The sequence below is a fragment of the Myotis daubentonii genome, chromosome X (assembly GCF_963259705.1).
Source record: "Myotis daubentonii chromosome X, mMyoDau2.1, whole genome shotgun sequence".
NCBI lineage: Eukaryota > Metazoa > Chordata > Mammalia > Chiroptera > Vespertilionidae > Myotis > Myotis daubentonii.
In genome coordinates, this window is record NC_081861.1 from 28,740,275 (window position 1) to 28,763,969 (window position 23,695).

General features: G+C 42.9%; 1 protein-coding gene across 6 annotated transcripts in view; it reads left to right on the plus strand.

Moving 5' to 3' along the window:
• Positions 1 to 23,695, plus strand: part of HS6ST2 (heparan sulfate 6-O-sulfotransferase 2) — a 320,027-nt gene that overhangs the window by 167,911 nt on the left and 128,421 nt on the right. The window lies entirely within an intron of this gene.

The window sequence follows — 23,695 nt, forward strand, 5'->3', positions numbered from 1 at the left end:
CCATAGAAGGCATTTTGTGTAAGAAGTTTACATCTCTCTCTTCTCAGTCTGCAAGCTCCTTTTGGACATATGTGGTAGTGCAGGCATTTTACATCCCTAATCCCACTTCTCAGAGTGCTTAGTACTCAAAAATACATTTGCTATATTGACCTGAAATTTTTTAATTGACTTTTTTTTAGAAAGAGGGAGAGAGATAAATATAGATGTGAGAAATATCAACTGCTTGCCTCCCTCCATACATACCAAGACAAGGATCGAACCTGCAACCTGGTTATGTGCCTTGACTGGGAATCGAACCAGCAACCTTTCAGTGCACTTGATGATGCTCCAACCAACTGAGCCACACTGGCTAGGGCTGACCTGAAATTCTTGAAATTAGAAAAGCTTGAACTGAAATATACTAGACTAGAATCTCTTTCTTTATTCATCTAGACCAGAGCAAGTGAGAGGTGACATAATAAAATTAGGAGATGTTGGGTGACCTCTGACTTGTTTCTTCTGCTATAGGATGGGGAGGAAATGTCCACAAGAAGTGGAATTGGGAAGAACACCATGAAAACCACCTTGATAATTACTATTATTTTAAAAAATATATATTTAATGTATATGGAGGACATTCCCTGAAATTGCACCTTTTTTTCTTGAAGAAAGAAAAAGCCCATCTCTGTGAGTGAGGGTCCATTAACTTGGTGAGTAGAGAAGACCCAACTTGGCCTGCGAGGATTTCTGCAAGGGCACTCAACAGACAAATAAGGAGAGATAGTTCCCTTCAGAATATGTAAAACAAGAGGTCGGTTGAATTTTCTGCTTTTCAACTGGCTGCTTGAGGGTTTATAGGCAATTTGTACCTCTAGATCTTAAACTTTATCGAACCAGGACTTGATGCCTGACAGATACAATGCAAACGTCATAGCACAAACTCTTGAACCGCCAATATTGAAGGGATATTAGCAATCAACCTATATAATAAAGAGGTAATATGCAAATTGACCATCACTCTGCCACAAAGATGGTGGTGCTCACAGCAGAGGTGGGGGTTTCTGTAACACAAGATGGCTGCACCCACAGCGGAGGCTGAGTTCCTGTAATGAGCCTTAATGAGCAATCAGCAGGGACTTGAGGCTGCGGGCCCCCCTCCCCCTGTGGGGCTTGACAGGGACCTCAGGCCATGCCTCCCCACCCCGGCACCAGGCCAGGGGACCTGAGGCTGCACCCCTCACGTGGCGGGGCTTGTCAGGTGATCTCAGGTAGCGTCCCCCACCCAGTGGGGCTTGATTTGGACCTCAAGGCATGCCCCCTGCTCCAGCCTGGGGGACCTGAGGCTGCACCCCCTGCCCCAGTGCCGGTCCGGGGGACCTGAGGCTGTGCACCCTGCCCGGCAGGGCTTGACAAGGTTGGGACCGGCCTGGTCTGGATCTAGCCCAATGGGGGTGGGACCAGCCAGGTTTGGGTCTCGCACGATTTTGAGGTGCATGTGGCTGGGCGGGCACTTGACTGTGGGTACCATGCTGCACCCCCGACTCTGACAGGAGGAAGATTTTCATATACATTTTACTAATTTTCTTTCATTTCTGACATTTCTATTATAGAGAAAGGGCAAATAGCAATATTAAAATATTTCCTCTAATTAATCCCCTTTTAATGTGCACAAATTTCATGCACCGGGCCACTAGTCTAGAATAAGAAGCAGAGAGCACACTCTCTTGTTTTTTTAGTTTTTGTACAAGAATATCAATGATTAAGTGCCTTTACTTGCTGGCTTCTTGTATTATGACCCATTCTACAATGTTTAGTATGTCTTGTATTCAAACTGTAGTTCTGCCATTGCTAGCTGTGTGACCTTGGGTATGTTACTTGCCCTCTTGTTTCCTCAGTTCCCTTTATAAATGGATAAAACTGGGTTGGAAGATCGTTAGGTCCCTTTTTTCTCTGAATACAGGAGATTCTCCCATAAATAGAATTGTGCTATTCCTTTTTTTAGAAAATCCATTCTTTCTTAATGTTGAAATGCTAGCAGTCCAGCAAATCAAGTAACCAGGCTATAGGAATTGTCTCACAGAGTCTATAAGAAGGTAGAAAGCAAGGATGTATTCTGAAGTATGTTTCAGCTATTAATTCTATTTTGGTATTCCAAGTGACATTTGTTCCTACACAGCTCACATTCCACACCAACATGCTATCTGGAAGGACATACACTGATTATGAACTGTTTCAAAAAAGCATATTTTCTCTGATTGAAATCCAAATGTACTGATTGTTTTATCTCCATCAGAGATTGCTTTCTATTTGTTGATGAATGACAACTCTTCCCACCACTTCATCAAAGGGGATGACACAGGCAGCTTCCAAGTCTTGTGGGCTGAGCCATTAGCTTTGAAAGTCGGCTTCCAAATCCTCACTCACAATGCCCTGACCCTAGCAGGGTCACATGGTTAGACATATGGACAAGGTTAGACATGTCACAGCTGTAAGATGATTCCTAAACTGATGGCCTGGTGGTAAGAACCTTTCAAAGTGGCTGGCCCATCTAAAAACTTCTGTACAGGGTGTGACTTGGAGAGATTTAAGAGCAGATCAGAGCGCCTTGCAAAGAGGACATCTGGGGTCTGAACTGTGTGCCACTTCTCTGCACTCTAGCATAATAGCAGAAAAGCCCAGAAGATTAAAACCTAAGTATTTGTGAACTAAATATAATGTTTCCCTCTGTTTGAGAATGCCCAATGAGAATACCATTTACATTTGCACAGAATGCTTGCATTTCCCAAAGTAATTTCATTTGTGTCTGCTCATTTGATTCTTAAAATTTTAATCATGGGACAGAGATAGAGCCTATGCTTTTATCATGTTGCAAATGAGGAATAAGTCATGCCCTTTAATCTCTGACCCTTGACCCCACAACCCACTCTTCAAGGCTTAAAACCATGGCTGCTCTCCAGGGTTTTTCCTTCTATGCTAAGCTGTTCAATTATCCAAGCCTAAAGCTAATGCCTACAGGCCAAAGTAATCATAGCAGTTCACATTTGTTGAGTTCTTACTATGGCCCAGGAACTTTACATGATTCTCACTATATCCCCTCCCTTTACACTTCTCCTTCCAGCCCCTACCCACCTTCTTCAGGTTTGCACTACCCTATTGCCCGTGTCCATGGGCCATGCCTATAAGCATATAACTTCTTTGGTTTATCTCTTCTCATCCCCCCATCCCCACATTGAGGTCTGTCAGTCTGTTCCCTGCCTCCATGCTTCGGGTCTTATTTTGTTGGACAGTTTATTTTGTTCATTAGATTCCACAAATAAGTGAGATCATGTGAATCCTCATTTAATTTTCACAATAACCTAATGAGGACAATATTATTATTATTATTATTATTATTATTATTATTATTATTATTTTACAGAGAAGGAAAACGAAGCTCAAAGAGGTTAAGAAACCTGCTTAGGGTTACCCACTGTTAAGCAACAGTGCTAAGACTCAAACCCAGTCAGTCTGGCTTCAGAATCCATGTTTGTATGGTTGTATGCTGCTGGCAACTCGCTGCTCCCTACCCTTTTCAAAAGGGTTAAGAATAAGAAGAGGAATTTTTTACTTCCTGGGCTCTGTTAGTAACGAGGATCCAAGGGGAAATGTTGTTTTAAGCCAGACTTCTAGAATAAGCTTCTAGGAGCTAACATGATGCTGGTATAGACCAGTATGTCCACAGGCCCATTTCTGGGTCCTTTCTGGCCTCTGTCACTCTGGCCCCTCTTCCTGACTTCCACAGTCTTTTCCCTTTATGTCAGTGGTTCCCAACGTGGGGCACACCCCACAGGGGGACAATTTGATTTTAAAGGGGGGCAATTCGAGAATGAGTTGCTAACTGAATTTTTTGCATTTCTTATGGTTCTAGTGGCCTTACATACAGTATATAAATATATATTATGAGAGTTATGCATTTCAGCTCTCTATTATATGCTTTGAAACTATTTGCTATTTTTTCATATCACTTCATATTATTATTATTTTATAACAATTTCTTAGTGATTTCTTCCTCAGTACTTCAATTGTCCTTTCGTTCTTTTTATGTTTTAAAATATATTTTTATTGATTTCAGAGAGAGGAAGGGAAAAGGATAGAGAGATAGAAACATCAATGAAGAGAGAGAAAATCATTGATTGGCTGCCTCCTGCACACCCCCTAATGGGGATTGAGCCCTCAACCTGGCATGTGCCCTTGACCAGCATCGAACCCAGGACCCTTCAGTCTGAAGGCCGACGCTCTATCCACTGAGCAAAACCAGCTAGGGCTCCTTTCGTTCTTTTATGTTTCTCTTTCATGGACACCATATTCTATGGAAGCTTGTTTAGACCAAGTTAATGGCTTTTTAGGCTTCCTCCAAGTGAATAGGAGTTCAGTTTTTGAATAATAATAATTATATGTCACCTGGGGGCATCAGGATTTTAGAGATGCTTAGGTTGGGTATGGCCAAAAAAAGGTTGGGACCCACTGCTCCAGGTCCTCAGCAACATTGTCACCCTTCTTTGGACATGCATCACTCTCCCTTTAAGGTGAGATGTGTAGGGTTATTATAGAGAAAGAATTCAGATTTCCTATTACCTATTCCCACTTCTAAAAAAGACCTGAAGGGACTCCCAATAAAAACTGTCTATTGCCCTAGCTGGTTTTGCTCAATGGATAGAGCGTGGGTCTGCGGACTGAAGGGTCCCAAGTTCGATTCCAGCCAAGGGCACATGCCTGGGTTGCGGGCTTGATCCCCAGTAGGGGGTGTGCAGGAGGCAGTCAATCAGTGATTCTCATCATTGATATTTCTCTCTCTCTCTCCTTCTCCTTCCTCTCTAAAATCAATAAAATATATTTTTAAAAAACTGTCTATTAAGTAATTTGAATGTTAGAAAGAGTTCTGAAACCTTGTAGAAGAAAGGCAAGGGAGAAGAAGAGGTAAAAGGTATTTCCATAAAAAATTAGCGATGGAAGGCATTTCAAACATTTCATGAGCACTGTGAACCACATCCTGGGACTGCCACTAAGAATAGAGGGCCGAGTAAAAACATAGTCCCTGCACCCAGCTGCAGTGCCTCAGTGGTTGAGTGTGACTTATGAACCAGGAGGTCACAGTTCGATTCCTGGTCAAGGCACATGCCAGGGTTGTGGGATTGATCCCAGGTCGTGCAGGAGGCAGCCAGTCACTAATTATCTTTCACCATTGATGTTTCTTTTTTTTAAATACATTTTATTGATTTTTCACAGAGAGGAAAGGAGAGGGATAGTTAGAAACATCGATGAGAGAGAAACATCGATCAGGTGCCTCCTGCACCCTCCCCACTGGGGATGTGCCCGCAACCAAGGTACATGCCCCTGACTGGAATCAAACCCGGGACCTCTCAGTCCGCAGGCTGACGCTCCATCCACTGAGCCAAACCGGTTAGGGCACCATTGATGTTTCTATCTCTCTCCCTCTCCCTCCCCCTTCCTCTCTAAAATAAATAAAAATATATTTTAAAAGCAAACAAACATAACTCCTGTCCTCAAGGAGCTCAAAATCTAGTAGTATTAGAATGATCACTGCACTTGAGCATTCAAATGACTTTGTATTCAAGCAAAGACAGTAAGTGGAATGTGATGGATTATCTCGTACTTCTCTGATAAATGGAGTTGTGTCTTTTATTCAGAAGAGACAAGCTTTTTCAAAAACTGCTGAATAATAATGATAAATTGTTTTATTTCAATAATAGTCAATATTCTTGAGAGCACAGCATGTTCCAGTTCCTGTGCCAAGAACTTTGCATGCATTTACCCAGTTAATCCTAACTAGTGCCCCTCTGATGTATGCATAATTACCCACATTTTACGGATGGGGAAATTAAGGTGAGTTGGAATTAGCACATGGACTCATATAAGGAGTGATATTTTTAATAGAGGTTTTGCAGAGGATTTAGACCCGCTTTTTATAAGTCCAATGCATGCATTGCTGTGCCATTTCTGTGTTCCCTGTCATTTAGCAGGAAGTGGCTATGAATATACTGTCTTCAAAGGCAGTGACTGTAGCCATTGTGTTTTGATATTGCCATTCGGGACCTAACAGTTCAGAAGATGCAATAACTTTCCTCACATGGACCAATTGCGGAGAAACTCCCTTTGTCAAGCAACAGCATGAGCCAAACAAGCACTTCATTATCTGCTTCTACCCACAGGGAAGTAGAGATGCTGATGAGAGGATGATTGGCCTGGGAAATGGCAGGGTTTGGGATCCCCACTTTCAGGGTCAAAGAACTTCATGCCCACTTCCAGGATTGGTTTCCCAGAAGGCGCCAGTGCTGGCTGGGCCCCTGCCCCGGTGGGCTCCTGGGGTTTCTTTCTCAGTGGGATCCTATTGGCAACCTCTCCCCTCCCACAGCAGCCTATTGACTTCCGGGCAGCCATTTCCCAGGGCCCCTTTCAGTCTCCAAGATCCACAAGTTCTTTTCACTCTGGGAGTTTGCCGATGAGGTCGCACCAAGAGGAACAGATGTACTTTCCCTTTGGAGCTCTTTAATCTAGTGAATTACGCTTAGATAGGTGAAGGGTAATTTTCCTTCTTTTCCTGCATCTTTCTGAAAGTTTCTAGGGTCAGTTACCCAGGGCTCTGCAGGCTTCCCAACTCCAAACAGAGGCAACAGTTATTTCTTTCCCTTTGTTCCTTGTATAAGATACAAGATTCTTAGAAAGTGATTTTTCACTCTTGCCGTATCCCATGAAACAGTGCTCTCTTTTTAGTTAAGGTGAATTGAATGCATATCACATCACTCCAAATGGAGTACTTGCAAGTCTTGGTTAGTTACCAAAGTTATATTACTTTATTGCTGTGGATTACAAGTGGAACAGATTGTTAAAAAGGCAGTGCCTTTCTCCTGAGCTTCAAATTCCTTTTCCCTCAGGCGAGAACACTTACAAATGAGGGATGCCCAGGCTTCAAGGGTGAATGACTTATGTGTGCTGAGAGCAAAGTGGAAAAGTGGGCATTTACCAACCCTGCTCTCTTCCATTGAATCAAACAGTTCTCATTCTCCCTCAAACGCATTCCCTCCCTCCCTCCCCCCCCCATACAATTTTTTCTTCACTTTGAGTACATATTCTCCTTCTTTTCTTGCCTCTGCTGGCCCCACACCACTGCTTTTGGTTGCCGGTGCTACTGTCTGCTTAACTCTGCTTTTTGTGGTATGTGCCATTCCTATGAGCTCAGTTTTTACTTAAACTATGGGCAGAGAGAACTCTCTTCCTCCAGATAGCCATGAGTCGGAGCCAACCCTTTACTCATTAGGTATGTGACCTTGAGCATATTACTTAACTTCTCTGAGCCTCATTCAGTTTCCTCGGTGATTTATAAAGAGAACCTACCTTATAGGCTTGTAATTTAGCATAATGCCTGGCCCCTAGTAATCAATAATTACCGGCTATTATCACCCAGCATTGTGATCCTACCTGTTTTTGTTGTTGAGTATTTTGCATTGTCTTGGTTCTCTTTCTTGGCTGCTTAGGACGCAGAGACAGCTTTAACATCACCAAATTATTTGCTCTTTTTTATTGAGGTAACATTCACATAATATAAAACCCACCATTTTAAATTGTACTACTCAGTGGAATTAGGTATACTCTCAATTTTTTGAAATTATCAGCACTACCTAGTTCAAAACATTTTTAGCACCCCAAAGGAAACCCTGTATCCATTAAGCACTCACTCCCTACTCTCACTCCCACCCCACCCCACCCCGGTCAGCTAAATTACTTGCTTTTAAATCTATTTCTTTCAGATGATAAGCCATTCCAAAAATCTGAGGATTTTAGGAAGGTACATTCTACATAGTGAGAGTTTGCCAAAAGTCAATCAGAAATGCATTCCTAAATAGAAGAAATATATCTCTGATATCATAGGACTAACCAGAGAACAGAATGAAAAATCAGAAGCTATGCTCTCACTCTGGTCAACACAAAAATGGTCCCTTTGATGCTTGTCTGTCATACTTCACATTATTTTCTTTGTCTTGTGGAGAAAAGGGGCTTGAAACTTTGAGTGAGGGGAGGGGTAGGTTTTCTAAACCCCCTGTAAACAAATTATGGGAAAGCCCAGGAAGAAGGTTAGCAGGTCAGCCTCTTTGCATTCCAAGAGAGGAATTTTAGTCTCTTGGGAGGTATGTTCCAGATAACCCTCAGGGAAAATTCGACCCTTTGAAGTTTCTGGTTGTTTCTGCAGCTGCTGAATTCTTCACACCACCCAGGGTGGAGGGGCCCAGTTCATTGGCACTCAGGTGCCCTCTAGCTGGCTTCTTTGCAATGGGACAATTTATAGGCTTCCCATACCAGGCTGTATGAGGAGGGGACAGGACTGATAAGTCAGCAGCAGCAGTGCTCAAGTAAGAAATAGGAAGCAGGATACACATTTAAGAAGGTACTTTAGTGAAAATGCTCTTAGAGTTAGCAAATGTCTGTGAAGGCCCTGTATGTTGGCCAGTTTGCCTTGAGGAGGTATGGACTTGTTTGAGAAGGCTTTCCTGGGCAAGCTTCTTGGCATAGTTTTCTGTCTCTTTCGGGTAGGTTTTCTGTCTCTTTCGTGTAGGTTTTATGTCTCTTTGGGGTTAAGATTTCTTTCTTTTTTCTTTTTTTAAAAATTTATTCTAGTCAGGCCTCATTGGTTGCTATGTTTTATTTTAGTGTTGTTTTTAGTTTTATTGGGATATAGTTGACATATAATAAGTTTAAGATGTACACTATAATGCTTTAAGATTTTTTTTATCTTCACCTGAGGATATTAGAGTAGAAGGGTGAAAAGAGAGTGGGGTGGGGGGGAGAGAGAGAGAGAGAGAGAGAGAGAGAGAGAGAGGGAGAAAGAAAGAGATAGAAAAACATCTATGTGAGAGAAACACATCGATTGGTTGCCTCTCTGACCAGGGTCGGGGATTGAACCTGCAACAGAGGTATGTGCCCTTGACTGGGAATCGAACCCATGACCGTTCGTTCAGTTTGCAGGCAGATGTTCTAACCACTGAACAACCAACCAGGGCATGATTTGATTTTGTTTTTATATTTGTATACATTGTGAAATAGTACCACAATAAGTTTAGTTAACACCCATCACCTCACATAATTACATTTTTTCCTAGTGATGAAAACCTTTAAGATCTACTCTCTTAGCATCTTTCAAATATATAGTACAGCATTACCTATAGTCATCATGATGCACATTATATCCAAATTTATTAATCTCATTACTGGAAGTTTCTACCTTTTGATCACGTTCACCCAGTTTCCTCGCCACCACCCCCACCTCTGGCAACCACCAATCTGATCTTTATTTCTTTGAGCTTGGATTTCTTTAGCTTCCACATATAAGTGAGTTCTTGCAGTATTTGTCTTTCCTTTTCTGACTTTTGCAAAAGGTAGGATTTTCTTCCTTTTAATGGCTGAATAGTATTCTATTGTGTGTCTGTGTGTATTATATTTTCTTTATTCATTTGTTGATATGGACACATATCATCTTTTATAAGAGCAATTGCTTCCCGGGAAACCATGTACCTGCCTTGGGCAACTTAATTCTAGAACTAGACACATTATGGAGGTCTGTCATTTAAAATGTGCTTCCTCTGTTGGGCTTTGCTCTGTCTGTGATTCTTACACTTTAGCTTAACTCAGAAATGCCAAGCGTGCCTGTTCAAAATTGAGATTTTTGGACCTCACTCCTCTAGAATAAGAATCATGGTAGGACCAGAGAAACAACTCTTGAGCAAGCAACACCAATTGATTCTGTTGTATTTGGTTTTGGAACTGAACTTGGAGAAACACTGCTCTCAGGAGTCATATGGAAGGAGGGATCAGAATGATACGATTTTTCACAAAAGTTGTATCAGGAAGGGGTAATTGAAAGGGAGTAACCCCGAAGTAGGGCCTGTCATTCATTTCTGTTTCTGCATAGTTCCTACTTTACTAAGAGAGTTTTAACTGAGTGGCCATTATTTTTTATTGAAAATACATTGTGTTATTATAGGACTAATTTTTAATAGTTTTAGTTTTAACTTTCATCCATGAGATTAAATTTGAAAAGTGTTCTTGAAAACCCATATCTAGATTTTAATAAATACTAGTAGAAATTTCTGAAGGTTTTATGCTCAGAGGTATTTTGTTTTCTCATGTTTGTTCATTTCGGGAAGAATGAATTTTGCCTCCTATTCACAAGGTAGGAGGTTTAGTGGCGCCCACAGAATTAATCCTTTCTGTTCCTAGAGGAAAGAGCTTAATAAAAATCAGACTGCATTCTGGAAATTGAATGATTTTTTATGTTGCTGCAGTTAGATGGATTCCTATAAATATGCCCCAAACAGACTTTTGAATCTCTCTTAAAAGGCAAATATTTCAAACAAGGAGGAAAGTTTCTGAACAGTACAAGCTTTATTTTTGGCCCATGGTATGTTTTTGTCTCAAAAAGACTTTTAGAATTATCATAAAAACACTGAAGCACTGCCTAATTCTCCTCTTCCTAAGACTGGACCTTTATTTAACTTTTCATTTATGGAAAAGAGAAGGAGGAGGGAGGGGGGAGGAAGAGGGAGGAGGAGGGGGAGGAGAGTGGAAGGGAGGGGAAAGGGGAGGGAGACACTAGAGTGGGCCAGCCTTTGCCAGGTACTCCCTCCCTTTCTCCCATTTTGCTGTTCAGGATGTCCCCACCCACCTGATTCTGCAGTCTTACCATACCAATACAGCACCCAGCATTTGCCTGAGTGCCACAAACCATGCTTCATCTCTGCTCCCTGGCAGAGAGTGGCCCAGAGAGAAAGTGATTAAGTGATCCTCCTCCCAGCCTGTCTTGGTGCCAGAAATCAAAGGCTTATCCAGTGACTCCATCCATGAGACTTTTGTCTGAAATCCTATAGCAACTCTACATAAAGCTCTGCCCTCTGCTGGCTGTTTCCCAGGGATGCTGGCTTTCTACTGTTCTTTTGCTGGTGACACATTTGAGGTGAATTAAAAAAAGTCTTCCTCCCTCAGCCTTAGCATCCTGTTCCTATGGGTGAGTTAGACAATTAGTCTCAAAGAGCCCCAGCTGTTAGCACTTCCCAGGGGACACTCCCACTGCTTGTGAAGTGGTTTTCCCCTTTGGTAGTTTTGATTGCTCCTAATGAAGCTGCCTGCTTTATTTGTGATAGACAATGCTGGATTACACATCTATATCCTTACAGCACCTTTGCCCCAAAGGTTTTAAGACTTTTCTGAGATCACTCTTGAGAGTCTTGGACCCACTGGAATTTTTCTTAGTGTGGGGGAAAAAACTTTTCTTGTCTCTATTCTTCTGCTCTGGGGTACTTTGTGTGTTTAGGTAAATGACTTTGGCTCTGAAAAGACACACACACGCGCGCGCGCGCGCGCACACACACACACACACACACGCAAAAGAGAATGGGAGAGCAAGAAGGTAAGAGAGGGAGCAACATGTGGAGCAGATAAAGAGCATTATAGAGGGAGAAAAAGAAAGATCACAACCATGTGTGAGAACAAGACAGCAAGAGGGTATGGGAGCTGCTAGAGGGATAGACAAAGTGCTCCCAGGGCTCCTTGGAAAATTACTGATTCTAGGCCTGGGGCAGAAAATAGATGAGTCTGGAGCATCTTGTATTGCCAGAATGTAAAGAAGTGCTGAAACAAACAAATAAGCAAACAAACCAGCAAAAAGCAAAACATGCATGAGGATATGGCACCAGAATCAACTGAAAGAGCTCCCAATGGCCAATGCTGGAAATACTTGAGAAACAAAATAAAGTAGTATCTGAGCATAATCCAAAGTATAATATCTGAGCCCATATTGATACAAATAAATGATTAAACATATGGTAAGAGGAGAGAAATCTCCCATGTAGGAAAATTACAAATAATTTGTGTAGATACTCTTCCCTTAACATGTTAAGCACCCAGACAGTCACCAGTGACTGACACTATACTTTCTTTCCGGAAGACAAAACAGGCTGGGCACTTAACGTGTTAAGGAGATGGAGCATAAATCTCCACTCTTTGTGAGCTACGCATAGTGACTTCCTTCCAAAGAATACAGTGTGGAAAGGGAAAGAATGGTAACCTTACAGTGAATGAACATGACAAACACTTATCTCAGTCAGGTGATAAGGACAACACCAATAGTCATAAATCATGTTGATAGTATGTACCCTGTACCCTTCATATAATGAGATGAGAATCACACTTTGCCTCTGTGAGCTTCCATTAATCCATAGTCCCCATCTAATTTTGAGAAAAACATCAGGAAACATTCAGTAGAAGGATATCCTCCAAAATACCTGATCAGTACTCCTCAAAATTGTCAAGGTTATTAAAATTCAGAAGAGTCTGAGAAACTGTCACAGCTAAGAGCAGCCTAAGGAGATGTGACAATTACATGTAATGTGTCGTCCTAGAATGGAAGAGAGATCTAAATAAAGCATATACCTTAGCTACTAATAACAATAATATCAGCTCATTAATTGTTAGAATGGTGTATTACTAATATAGGATGTTAATAATTGGGGAAACTAGGTGGGAGGATATGGGGACTTTCAGTACTATCATCACAAATTTTCTGTAAATCTGAAACTATTCTAAAATATAGACATTTATTTTAGTAACTATCTTGATTACTTAGTGGTTTGAGACCCCCTTACATTTTACACCCAAGGCGAATGCATCACTTGCCTCACCCTAGTCCTGCCCAACTCTCTAAATGCAAAACAGATTCCCAGTGCTATGTTTCCTGGGACAGATCCATACACACTGCCTTCTTGGCCTGAATTCTCTTTATTTGTATATAAATAAAACCATAGTACTCTTTCCCCATGAGCTTCTCCTTAGAATAGGCTGAATTACATTCCTTGGCTTATGACAAGGAATAGCTTTAGAAACACTTTACTGTGTATTTCCAAAAGTTGCAGCCATACAGCCCTGTGGCAAGAACACAGAAACAGGGTATAGTCCAAGAAAGGTTGTCGGTCTGTGCCCAGCTGGCCGGAGCTTCCCCGGAGGCTGCTTAATGCCAGCAAAGAAGGTGTTGCAAAGAGAATAGGCTCTCTTTGCTGTCTGAGTCTGCCCCTCAGATAGAGCTCTAGAAGCCTGGACCTTTGTCTCAGAAGCTCACAAGACCAAAGTAGGTTTTGTCCTTCCTGTTGCTCTGGTTCCTCTTTTCACACCAGTACTGATAAGAGAGGACAAATATCCATTTAAGGCAAAATGTCATAAGTATAGATCTATCCCCCATCTCTCTCTCCCCTACCCTGTTCCTAGGACTGGAGAGGCTGTCAAGCTGTGACAGAAAGCTGGGTAAAGACACTGCTTTCACTTTATTCTCTCAAGTGAAACTGCATCAGTGAAAGCACAATGTTAAGCTGACTTGAGTTTTTCCGGTTTCTGACTTGACTTTTGTGGGAGGATTTGTTTTGGGGGAATTAGGATCCAGGAGTAGGTAGCTCTGACACTAACTCATGGGCATCTGTGTAAGAAGATCCTTCAAAGCCAGGTAGTGTGCTTTTCATTGGAATAAGTGGCTGAATCTGATGTCTGTTCTTTAACAGCTCTGCCACTTGGGGGTTATAACAGGGGAAGTGGTAGAAAGTCAATGCCACATACTCCAGCCGGTATCACGTACAAGAACTTTGGCTCTGGCTTCAGACAGATTTGAGTTTGGATCGCAGCTCAAGAATTCCTTACCTGAGACATCTGGGCAAGGTACCTAGCCCCATAAAACCTCAGTTTCTTAATTTATAAAATGGGGAGGCTCAAAGAGTCGCTATAAGGTTAAAGGAGCTCATTGGAACACTGAGCCAATGCTTGGCACAGGAGAAGTGCCTAATGAATGATCTTTGAAGGATCTTCTTACATCATTGCCCAAACTCTGTAGCTTGGGGTTGGGATGGGGGTGGGTCCACTAGAGTACAGACCCTGGAATTACTCTGGAGACATGTTGCAGGAAGCCTGCCAGTTCTACGGGGTATTTCCTCAATGCTGACTAGTAAATGAGAAATGGCTCCAAGAGCAAGATGTTGCCTTTGGGAGCATCCTGGAAGAGGCAGCATGGAACATAATAGTTTTCCAAGGTGATATCCCACAGGACCACAGTTTCTTATCCTTTCTCTTCTGGGCCCACAAGAAGGAGGGGAGGGCTCCTTGGTCAAGAAGGGGTTTCCAGAGGAGAGCAGCTAGGGGCTTGCTTCCTCTTTCCCGCCTGTCTCATCAGGCTGCATATTGAATTCTTTGCATTTGGAATGTGTGGGGACCCCTGTCTGGGCTTTGTACTCAGGTTCCTAGGAGCCAGGGGCAGCCCTGGGAACAGGCAGCATCATGCATCTGCCTTCCCAGGTGCAGTCCTGAGAATGTGCTGATGGAGTTTAGTTTTAATAGGAATCATAACTCAAGAGGCCTCCTCTTTAATTTTTTTGATTGTGCAGCTGAAGACTGGATGACCTCACTGAGAAGTGGGCCATGGACAGGGGATAGAAGCAGCTGTTGCCACAGAAAACAACCCCTCCCCCTTTGTGGGGCACACTGCTTCTAAGGGCTCTTTGCGGGTAGGATGGATGGAGAATGGTAGCTGTCCTCTACCCAGATCTTTCTTTATGTACCCAGAGGTTGAGCTGAGCTATTGTCCTGTGCACCAAAAGGTTGCAGGTTCGATTCCAGGTCAGGGCACATGTCTAGATTGCAGATTCTATCTACAGTTGGGGCATGCACAGGAGGCATCCGATTGGTATTTCTCTCTCACGTCAATGTTTTTCTCTCTCCCTTCCTCTCTCTAAACATATCCTTGGGTGAGGATTTTTAAAAAAAAGAAAGAAACCATTTAGAGTGTTTCCAAAACAAATCCTTGGCCTGTGAAATATCCATCTGCCTTTCTCTACTAGGACCCATGTTCCTGTGATATGTCTCCTTTCCTCTTTCAGATTAGTGTCTGTGTCCTGGACCTCGTCTTCTGGTCAATTCACCACCCCTTGCACAGCTTGCCTAGACTGGTTGCCATGTTCTCAAGGAGCTGAGTAGCAAAATATCATGTAACTTAATGTTTATAGCTTATTATATAGTAGAGGTCCATTGCAGGAAGATTCCTGCAAGAATAGGGCTTTCTGGCCGGAGCGAAGCAGAGAAGGGAGCAAAACCTGCCAAGGCAGGCTTCCCTCCTGCCTCCGCTGCCTGCTTGCTTCCCTCCTGTCTCTGCCACCCCACTTGCTTCTCTGCAGCTTCACTCCCTTCTGCAGTTCTTGGCTTCCTTCTACGTTGTCTTCAGTCTTCTCTCTGGGCCTGCGTGTGCAAATTAACCACCATCTTTGTTGGGTTAATTTGCATACTCATCTGATTGGCTGGTGGGCATAGCGGAGTGACACCAATTTGCATGTTTCTCTTTTATTAGTGTAGATTCTTCCTCGAAATTCAAAGGATATGTATTAAGCCTTCAAACGCATGTGTGAATACTTAAGCCAAAAGCTTGATGGGTTAATGGTACAATTTTAGGTACCAGATGCATGTTCAGAGTGGTGGTGGGTGGGAATTTGGGAACAGGGAAGTTTTCCTGGGTACTTGTTAAAAATATTTTTGAGAGCTTCATCCCCTTCTGAAGACAATGCTATGCTTGAGTTGGGAGCTACATATATACATGCAAGTTATTCTACCCAATTCCCAGACCCTTGGTCCATCACAGCACAGAAACAAAGTACCAGAGTCAAAGAAACCCCAAACAGATGTCTGTAGATAAAAACAAAGCTAGCAGCACTACTGTACAGCCCACATATTGTCCTAGTTTTAAAAATAGATTGTTGTGGCTTGTGGTTATTTGTTCATTCCCTACCCCATTTCCTGTTGGTTTGATACCAACCATGCAAGGTGTCTTGCAGGCTTTCCCTGGTGATTGGCAGCTTTCCTTTCTAAAAAATGAAACAAAACAAAACACCTCCTTCAGAACATCAAGCTAATCAACATCTATATCTATTTAGCACCTACCAGGTTCACAGGCTTGTTCCTAGAATTGGGGGAGAATGTTATAAGTACACATGCCCAGATTGAACCTTGCCCAGTCCAGACACAAGGCCCAGTCTTCATAGATTGTGGTGAGAGGGTAGTTGGGAAGAGGCTGTTGGCTCCTGCTGTTTTACAGGAAACTTCAAGGAGGGAGTTGGGGAATGTAGCCTCCTAAGCCCCCACCCTGGTTAATTTGCTTTGTTTCTGAAACACACTGACGGGTATCCAACTGGGCCTAGCTCATGTTCAAGACTGTGTGCTAAAACTTCACTAGTTCTTTTCAAAGCCCTTTCCTTCTACCACTGCCAGTTTCCTTGAAAGTTTTGTCAGCTGCTCCGGATAGAATCGCTTCAAATTAAAATGCTTTGTTCCAGGGGATATTTTACAGCCAAGCAACTGTAACTAGTGGCACTCCCCCCACCAAGCTACTGTGCCTATAGATCTTTAATGCTGCTGAATGACTCTGCCAAGGGTTCCAATTTGCTTTTACCCAGCAAATCGCCCAATTCAAAGTAAATGTACTAGGCTGCCTTGCTCTCCCTACCCCCCACTCTGTCATTCCTCTTAGGCATGTAACCCATAGTTCAGGGCTGGCAGTCATCTGTCTGCCTAGCAGAAATGCATTATATGGGTCCACCTTAACTGACAAGTGCTTAATATCTGGTTTGTTTAGTTGAGGGAATAGTTATTTCTTTTCTTTTCTTTTTTTTAAATCCTCACCGGAGGAAGAGAGTGGAAGAGAGAGGGAAAGACAGAGAGAAGTATCGATGTGAGAAACGCATTGATTGGTTGCCTCCTGCACGAGCCCTGACCAGTGCCCGGGCTGGGGAGGAGCCTCCAACCGAAGTATGTGCCCTTGACCCTGGACCCTTTGGTCCGCAAGCCAACATTCTATCTACTGAGCCAAACTAGCTAGGGTGGGAACAGTTATTTCTATACCAGATTCATGAGGCCAGAATATATTCCTTCCCAAGCCCTAAAAGCAGTATGTCTGTGGGACCCCATTTCATTTTTAGAATCACCTAATTTTATAGCCATAAAGGACCTCTTTAGGACTTCACTCCGTACACCGCATTTACCACCTCCTCCTCATGCAGTTCAAGTTCCAAAACTTTTTATGGGCTGAGCCCAGGGTTAAGTGCTCTAATATCAGCTGTAGCCCCTGTCCTCAAGAAGCTCACAGTCTCTCAGGGTTGACAGACAGGTCACCAACTGGCTCTAATGTAATGTAATAAGTGCCATGATAGCGGCAAGAACAAAGTGTGCCATGTGAACCCAGAGGAAGGAAGGATTACTTTTGCTTGGGAGGGGACAGGGTCAGGAAAGGCTGCTTTCAGGAGATGATATTTGAGCTGGGTCTGATGGGAAAGCTATTCCAAGCAGGGAGAAGTGTGTGAGTAAAGGCATGCATACATTTGGTGTATTTGGGAGCCTTAGCTAAGAGACGAGAGGCCTCCCATAGACAGTGGTTTTCCAGGAAATGCACTAAATAAAGGGCCTTTTGCTGTGGAAAGGCTCTTCTCAATTGTGATCCATTAAGATCCAGCCCTGTCCTGGTCAGCATTTGTAGAGGGGCAAGTATGTGTAATTGTGGGCAGCTCCTCCTCGGACACCAAAGGTTGGTATGTAGCCACCTTCCCTTAAATGGTGGCAATGGTGGTGACAGCCAAGGATGGCAGCTTTATGGGAGACAGGAGTTAAATCTGAGAAGATTTATTTTGGTTCCATTACCGGCGATCCTTTTCTGAGCAAGTCTTAACAAGAGGCAAACTCCTAATGAACTCCTGAGTATCACCAACGTGTTCAGGATTGGCTTGAAAAGCCAAAAAAAGATGAAAAGAAAGAAAGAAATCAAAGGGTCCTTCCAAAGAAAAGAGATAGACAGTAATGGCTATAGGATTTTGAATCGCTTTTTTTGTCTGATTGGCAGGTTTGAATTGCAGCTTAGCTGCGTTGCAGGGTAGTTCCCCTTTAATGCTATTATTGATACTAGACTCTCTGTTCCCACAGAGAGAGCTGTGTTGAGGAAGAAAGAAAATATTTGATGTCTGATTTATGGGTGTGCTGACTGGTCCATGCACTGTGGCAGAGAAGCAGCAGCTTTATTTTGAAAAAAATGTCAACTTTTTTCTATTTTTTTAAACTAGAGAAAATAATGTATGACTTGCCATTAATAGTGTGCCTTTCATGTAGCTTTATTTTCCAAATCTTGCAGGCTTACTGTTTTCTTACCCTAGTGAGAAGCAGAACGTTAACCTCCAATGAGGTGGGGGGTGTGGAGCCTTGAAGACCAACATCCTCTGGTGACCCCTAACATCCACAAAGAGATGACAGAGCGACTGTACTGACTAACTGTTTTTGTTTTTTGCCACATGCCTGTCTAACCTTGGTCAAGCCAAGAATCCAAAAGAATCAACTGGAGGGGATCTTGGTGAGTGCTGAGCCCAACCCCTCCTTGTACAAATGGGAACACCGAGGCCCAGAGAGAGGAAGGGACATATTCATGGTCACACAGCTCATGGAGACAGATCCAGAAGTAGAACTCAGGGTTTTTTCTCCTAGTCCCGTTTGCATCAAACACATGCTTCAATTGCTCTCGCAGAAGCAGTGCAGAGCAGCACATTTTCTCTGGGAGGGGCAAGGGAGTGCTTTAATTGCTGCCAACAGGGAAAGGAACGGAGAAAAGGGACAGGCTTACTTGGTACTCCCCTTCTCCAGATAAGCTGCCTCATTTCTTTCTAGCTATATTTCCCTAACAGTGAGATCATTGCCATTTCATACGCCTTGAGAATCAATAAACTTCCTCAGTTTCAGAGAAGAGTCAGGTAGATAAAGTCCTTTTATTGACCTGAGCCCCCCTTGGGCACAAGTTTTGTTGTCAAACTGCCATAGTTGGAGGAAGGGTTCTGTCTATTTTAGGATCACCTCCTCCAGTAAATCTTTCCTGATTTCTAAGACTGAGCTGCACAACCCCTCCCCACCTTAACCTTTATCACATTGCATGTCATCGTTTACATATCTGTCTTCCTCGCTGGACTGTGAGCTACTTGAGGACAGGGACCGTGTCCTCACAATGTCTCCAGTGCATAGCACAGGGTCTGGCCCATAGTAGACAATAAATGTTTCTTGAATGACCCAGGGCACAGATGCCCATGGTAACAAAGGTTGACTCTTGTTTCTGCAGCAAATTAAAAATCCAACAACTCCAGAGGGAGAAATGGGAAATCCCAATGAGCTCTTTGTTACTTATTGGGCATGATACTTCCCAAGACTCCGCTAGCTCAAATTCTGAATAGCCTTCTCTGTGAAGGTATGCCTGCTAGGGGCACACTAGTACAATTCTACAGTGTGTTTCTTTTGGATGCCTCTGATTGTAGACTTCAGGAAATGGGATGGGGGTTGTTCAATAGTTCTTAGTTATACTAGCAGGCTATGGCTGAATTTTACCATGCTTCGTGAAACAGAATGGGAGAGCTATCTTCCAAGGCAGAAGTGGTAGGGCAGGGATGGGTTGTTTATGAGGAGACCAGAGTTTCAGGTCAGAATATGTTTTGCCTCTCTTAACTAGAAGGTTTGGCATTGGTTCTCTGACCTTCTAGTGAGCTCTGCAGGTTTGCACTTAATGCTATTCCTGTTCCTGAAAGCCTGGGTCATTGGAGGCAGTGTTTTTTGGCTTAGACTCATTTGTTCCAGGAAAAAGGACCAGGCATCTTCTTTCTGCAGAGCCAAGGTTGTAGGAGGAGGGACAGCTGATGATGGGCCACAAGGGACTAATAGCTTGCTGTTCAATTTGTCCTGGTCTGTGCCTGTCATTCTCAACAGTTACTGCACATTTGAAGCCTTTTCTAAAAAATGGAAAATTAACCTAAGATTTTAGGGAAGAAAAAGTAAAAATACCAGAGTCAATAGGAAAAAAAAAATTGATGCTCAGGCCCTACCCAGAGCAATTGGTGGCTCAGGCCTGGGCATCAGTATTTTTAAAACTCTCCATATGGTTCTAATATGCAGCAGATTTTAGAACATTGGCCTAAGTAGAAGGTGACAATGTGTTCACTCCTTTTTCTCAGTTACTTTCTAGAGCAGTGGTTCTCAACCTGTGGGTCGTGACCTCTTTGACAGTCAAACGACCCTTTCACAGGGGTCGCCTAAGACCATCCTGCATATCAGATATTTACATTACGATTCATAACAGTAGCAACATTACAGTTATGAAGTAGCAATGAAAGTCATGTTATGGTTGGGTCACAACATGAGTAACTATTTAAAGGGCCAGAAGGTTGAGGACCACTGTTCTAGAGGGTTCTAAAAATGAGTAATTCTTTAAACCAGAACTTTTAGGATTTCCCCCAATTCTGTAAAGGTTCAAGAACTATAGATTTTGAGAGCAATATTAATTCTTCTCTCACCTGGAGCTTTGCTTCAGTCTGAGTTGTGTTTGAGTCTCTATCAAGCATGTGGGTAAGAGTAAAAGTATCTTGTTGAGGTAGTTCTCTTCTCACCATGCCTTATAAGGCCAAATGATTTTGTCTTGGACTTCATTGGCCAGCCAGAGCAACTGGTACTTCCTCGGAGATTACAGAATTTCACATGTAATTAAAAAAATTCCTTCCAAAGTATATTCAGAATAATATGACAAAAGCAGTTTTAATGCCAAAGTTTAAGTAATTTTAAACTGCAAGAGCGTATTTGTTGCCTGCCCTCCATTCATTTATTTCTTTGCTCTGAATGTGTGGTGGGCACATGGTGGAAGCACATTTTTGACTTCGGGGCTTTTAAGGTTTGGGGCTTACAGAGAGAGTTCTTGGTGGAATGGGGCTTGTGTTTACATAACTGTGAGGCAGCTTGCCAATGTATGCTGTGCAGTCAAACAGTCGGTGGAGTGAAAAACCAATCCAGCCAACCAACTGCCAGATTGATAAGTTACTTGATTGACTGGGCCAGTGGAGTTACTCAGGAAGGCTGAACCACAGCACTGTAGCGTGGGAGGCTAGATACCCAATGGATGCCAAAAGCATCTTTAACAATCACTGGAGCCCGGTTGCCTCAAGCCATTGGAACCATATTTGAGTAAAGACATCAATTGCACTGGGACACCATGGGGATGGATAAATCTTTTTCCTCATCATATTGCATTTTTTTTATATCTCTTGGGCTATGCAGCTCATTACTGCAAAGTTTTCTCTTTAGCAAGGAGAGAGGAAATAACCCTGGAATCAGACTCTGGAGCATCTTAGCTGTGTGAACTTGAGTGAGTGACTTGACCTATCTGAGCCCCAGTTATTCCCCCTAGCCATATTAAGCATTTCATAGGGTTGTTGGGAGGGTTCAATGAAATTACACATGGAAAATGCTTAGAAAAATATCCTTGAGGCATATACATAGAAACCATCTAATAAATGGTAGCCCTGGTGATTGTTATTTAAAATAATGCTGCGAACAGACTTGGATATCTGATTGCCTGGGTTTGAATTTGGCTCTACCACTTCCTGACTAATGGCTTGAGCAAGTCTAGTTAAAAATCTCTTGGTGGTTCCCATTTTCCTCGTGATCTGTCATAGTTGAAGAGTGAGATAATGAAAACATTTAGCACAGTGCCTGATATATAAGTGGTGATGATTATTGTGATTATCAATCACCATCATCATCCTGGTCGTTGCTAGAAAATTGCCCTAGTTTTCAGCCACTTCTCAGTATGATATCTTTTCTTTACCCCTTGCCACGGTTCAAGTCCCTTTCATTCAGTGGGGCTTTAGCTTGCCATTTTCTCCAGTAGAGAGTGTGAGATAAAAAATGCACACCAGACCTGTACTGCTCTGGAGCCTGGCCTTCTCATAACATTGCCCCATGCATCCCTCTGTTTGCTGATGCTGAGCTTCCTATCAGCTAAAACCCTAAAATCATATGGGAGGGACCACCAAGAGACCAGGTCTCCCATGGATTTTGCCTATTTGCTCTTCTATACCTCATCCTGCAGCTTCATCTTCTTATCAAAGGTCACTTGGGTTTTGGCTCATGAGAACAGCCAGTTACCAACTCTTTGTAATCTGCTTTCTTGATTATTTAGGTTGAGGTTTTTAGTAGGTGAGTATGTTGATATTTATTTTCGAAGGTTTGGGTGTGGCAGAGGCTGGCTATTGTGCTACTCATGCCACCATCTTCCTCACTGCACTTCTTGTGTTTCTGTGCATCTTGAATTGATATACTACCTTCTCACTTGGCTTTCTGAGAACCCAGACTTGACTGTTGGATCTATACCCTCAAACAGGCATTGCTATCCAAGTGGAGGCATTTACCTGAAATAATACCATTGTGCCTAGATAGCACTCTAGAGGGCTATGCCCTGTCCTCCTAAATCTTTTTAGTGTTGGGGAATGTGAAAAATGTGGATGGTTTTAAATACTGACCTGGGCTTCATGAAATTAGGAACATTATTTAGTGCCATGGAAAACCAGATGTCCATGCATGACTTTTGAATTAACCATATCATTGTTTCCTTAAATTGATGCATGAAAAGTGAGATTCAAGCTTTGAATGAATAAAAGCACAAATAAAACCCATATTTGCAGCTGTTGTTGGGGAAAATTTTGGCTGGTTACTTTGAGGCTAGCTAGGGAGAATCCTTGTTTGGCCTTTATGTAATCCTATATAATAAAAGACTAATATGCAAATTGACTGAATGGTGGAACAATTGGTTGCTATGACACGCACCGACCACCAGGGGGCAGACACTCAATGCAGGAGCTGACCCCTGGTGGTCATTGTGTTCCCACAGGGGGAGCGCAGCTCAGCCAGAAGGCAGGCTCATGGCTGGTGAGTGCAGTGGCAGTGGTGAGAGCCTCTCCAGCCTCCGCATCAGCACTAAGGATGTCCGACTGACAGACATCCCCTGAGGGTTCCCATGCTGTGAGAGGGCGTAGGCCAGGCTGAGGGACCCTTCCCTGACACCCCCGCCAAGTGCACGAATTTCATGCACCAGAATTCTAGTAGGCTCTATAAAAGGCCAGCCATGTGGTGGCTTCTGAAGAGGTCAGGCTACAGAGAGCAGAGCTCCTCTTGATAGCCTTGGAACCCATTTCCTGCTATTCAACTGATTCTTTTTGTGACTTGAGCAAGCCATTGCCTATTCCTGTGGTTGGCAAACTGCGGCTCACGAGCCACATGCAACTCTTTGGCCCCTTGAGTGTGGCTCTTCCTAAGCCGTAGGAGTGCCCTAATTAAGTTAATAACAACGTACCTACCTATATAGTTTAAGTTTAAAAAAATTGGCTCTCAAAAGAAATTTCAATCGTTGTACTGTTGATATTTGGCTCTGTTGACTAATGAGTTTGCCTACCACTGGCCTATCCTCTCAGTTCTCAGTTTCCAGAGGAGTTTGGCTTCATTGTTCCCTTCAGATTTAACCTTTGACTATTTTAGTGACTTCAAGAGAACAAACTGAATCCATGGGAGAACTGTATCAAACTTGATCCTTAAAAAAAACAGAAAAAAACCCACATTGTAGGCAAATGGCACATGGTTTGAAATAACCGATCCCATCTTTAGATTGTGTTCTGGGCTGACTCCTGCAGATGCTCACTCTCATATCTGCCCGGCTCCATTTACTGACTGATCACACAAGACCATTCTCTCTTACCACTAGATGTGTAAGTCCTTTCTCTACTTTGTTTTCCAAAGACTGGTAAAAACTTTT